Source organism: Sturnira hondurensis, unplaced genomic scaffold, assembly GCF_014824575.4.
Source record: "Sturnira hondurensis isolate 20B ecotype Veracruz unplaced genomic scaffold, ASM1482457v3 Scaffold0001389, whole genome shotgun sequence".
NCBI lineage: Eukaryota > Metazoa > Chordata > Mammalia > Chiroptera > Phyllostomidae > Sturnira > Sturnira hondurensis.
Window position 1 is genome coordinate 320,153 of NW_028074020.1, and position 3,855 is coordinate 324,007.

Here is a 3,855-nt window from a genome sequence, read left to right on the forward strand (position 1 = left end):
ACTGACAGCTGTCACAAGGGAGGGGGGAACTTGATGAAAGATGGTGAAGGGATTAAGCAACAAACATTAATGCAGGAAGCAAGAACCCAAAAAGAGTCTGTCATTCTCACTATGTTTAGGAAACAGAGTGCCAGGTTTCAGGAAGCCAAGACATAGAACATATAGAGCAGAGTACTAGAGAGGAGAAGTCTATGCAAAGTTAGAGCTCTAGAGACTTGTAGAGGCTTTCCCTCCAGTGTTCCACTAAGTTCTCATCATGTATGTGAGGAAACCTAACTTCAGACCATCAGAAAGGGGCAGGCAGAAAAATTCCTAAACCTCTGATAGGGGCTTAAAGACTTCACATTCCCAAAAGGCAAAGTCAAGAAATCTCCTAATGAGCGGGACATCAGATAAAGTACTGAGAAGAATTTTACCTCAGTAGAGAGGACAAATTAGTTTAGACCACAATACCTGGTAACTTCTGCTATCACCTAATAACTCTTAAAATTTTTTTAAAAAGTAAACAAGGCAAACTTCAAAATAAACTGCCTCCAAATATCTTAATTGCATCCAACAGCAAAGTTTAAAAACAAAGTAATAATAAACAAATCTGGTGCCCAACATTATGAAATTCACGATTTTTGGCATCCAATCAAAAAGTACCAGGCAAGCAAAGAAGCAAGAAAATATAACCTACGATGAGGAGAAGAATGAATCTGCTAGAAACTGTCCCCTAAAAGATACAGATAATTAAATAGACAAGGTTATTAAAACAGCTATTGCTAAATGCATTCCACATGTTCATTGCTTACCCACAAAGTCATAAATATACTTTATTATGTGAAATAACTTTGGATGGATTTTCATGTATATGCAAGACAGAGTTAAGATTCATTTCCTTTTTACTTTGTGGGTATCCAATTGATCAAGCATCAATATTTGACAAAGAGTGTTTTTCCCTTGCGATGTAGGTGCAACCTCTGTCACAAAGTGTTCATATATGAATGTCTTCTTTTGGTCTAGTTTATTTTATTAGTCTATTTTTCTAAATCTGTTTTTATACCTTTAGGAAACTTTAAAGGAAAGTGACACTTTCAGGGCTCATTTCTGGTGGTCTCTTTCCCCATGTCCCCCAGTTGCCAGTTCATAAATCCATCTATTACGCCAAGATGATCCTACCTGCCCCTTTTTCTACAATGTGGCTTAGACTCATGGTAAACTGAGTAATGTCTGTCATGCCTGACTCACATCCATAGAAACTATGGAGAAAGAGGGAGTTGCCTTCTTTCAATTAGTGGTATCACTTTGCCCTAAAGTCACTTCCCAAACCTTGGTCTTTCTGTACTAAAGTTGTTAGACATTCAACAACGCATGAGATCCCAGTTGCTTCTTCAATGAGACTCCCCCAAAGATCATGAGTGAGTTTCTTGGGGCCTCTGATATTTTGAATATCTCCTGCAAGTTAACGTTTCTGTTGGGATGTCTAGAATATTTTGCATCTCAGTACTGAAACATCTCTAAAATAATGTGTGCACTAGTCCTTCCAAGACAAAACTGTATTTTTGTGAGGTCTGTTTCCAGTATTCTGTACTTTAAAAAATAGGGCTCAATCTTAAATCCTTTATTTTAGAAATGGTGGCGTTCTTCTTTATCTCCACTAGGGGTCATAGAAGCCCTACTTTTTTTTAAAATGCTGCTGTGGTTTCAAATAATTTAATTTCATATACAAATGCACTGACTGCCCTGTGTAGAGTTTTAAGCTGCACAGTTATTCTTGGAAATCACAGACAGTTATTATTGAGAATAAAATGTCATCAAAATTTGACAGTTTTGATTAAACAATCACCGCTGAAATATGTGCAGAGAGGAAGTAGCTCATTTTATTATCAAAACTTCACACAATGTTCTTGGCCAAGAGACCCTGGGTGTCTAAATCATACACTGTTATTTCTATTTTATTTTATTTTATTTTATTTTATTTTATTTTATTTTATTTTATTTTATTTTATTTTATTTTATTTTATTTCAAGAAAGTATTAAGTGGTTATTCAAATGCCAGACTCAGTTTATTTCACTAGCTACTTCGCACACTCATATTATGCATTGAAATATTAAATGTATTTTTTATTATTGTTCAAGTACAGTTGTCTGCATTTACCCTCCACTACTTTCCCCTCCACCCCCGCCCTCCCCACCTCCCTCTCCTGACTCCACTCCCGCCTTGGTTTTGTCCATGTGTCCTCTATAGTTGTTCCTGAAAACCCTTCCCCCCTTTATTTTACATACTGAAAACATGTAGCATGGTCCATAAACCAAATAGTGTTTCATGTGCACTATTTTTGTGCAACATTTTAAAATTTATTATTTTCTGTTTATATTTTTGGAGTCCATTGGGTGACATTGGTTAATAAAATTACATAAGTTTCAGGTGTGCCATTCTATAGTATATCATCTGTATATTGTACTATGTGCCCACCACCCCAAGTCATGTCTCCTCTGTTTATTTTTTGTAAGAATGTTTTTCCATTACATACTTCTTTTCTGTTTAAGATGTTTTTTATGTATGTTCAAGCCAGAGTGGTAATGATGAGCTCAACCCCTCCCTAATAAAATAGTACTTATATATGAGTAGTAAAAAAAGGTTAATATCAACAAAAAATAGAAACTTAGTGACATTATTCAAATGTAGTGATTCTCTTTAAATGCATCTTATTTTATCCCTTTTAAATAGATTTATTAAAGCCTGCTACAGTGTCTGTCATTTCCTCTCCTTTCTTTCCCCACTTCCCAAGTTTATTGAGCTATAATTTGCATATAACTTTGTGTAAGTTTAAGGTGTACAACATGAGAATTAGATACTTATATTATGAAATGATTACCACAATAAGGTTAGTTAATGAATTCAATACCTCACATTACATTTATTTTGTGCTGAAAACATTTAACACTTGTCTTAACAAGTTTCAAGTATGGAATACAGTATTGTAAACTACAGTCACCATGCTGAACATTAGATTCCCAGAACGTATTCCTTTTTCAACTGGAAGTTTTTACCATTTGACCAACATCTATGTATTTGCTGACACCCCCAGCCCCTGGACACCATTATTCTGCTCTGTTTCTCTATGAGCTTAGGTGGGTTATTTCTCAATTGCACATGAAACAGAGATCAAGTATTTATCTGCCACTAGTTTATTTATTTCACTTAGCATAATGCCCTTAAGGTCCTTTCATGTTATCATAAATGTTAGAATTTCCTACTTTTTATGGCTGAATAATATTCCATTGCATATAATACTGCATTTTTTTATTCCTCCATGTGTTGATGGACACATTTTTTTCCATGTCTTATCTACTGTGAACAATGCTGCAATAAATGTGGGTGCAAATAACTCTTTGAAATGATAATATAATTTCATTTGTCTATATACTCAGAGGTGGGACTGCTGGGTAATATGGTAGCTCTATTTCTTTAGTTTTTGAGTGCTCTTCCTCCTCTTTTCAAAAGTGGTTGTAATAATTTACATTATTATCAAAGGCATGCTAGGGTTCGCTTTTCTCCACATACTTGCCAACACTTGCTATTTTTTTTTTTGTCATTTTGATAACATTCATTTTACCAGGCTTGAGGTGATGGCTTATTATGATTGAGATTTGCATTTTGCTGACCAATAGTGATGTTAGGCATCCTTTCATATACCTCTAAGCCATTTGTATATTTTCATTGGAAAAGTGTCTATTTAGGATCTCTTCCCATTTTAAATTTCATTATTTAGGCTCTTTTTGCAACTGACATATATTTTAAATATTAAGACCATAACTGATATATGACCTGTGTGTTGTAGCCTGTCATGGCCAGGCAGGTTCACTCGA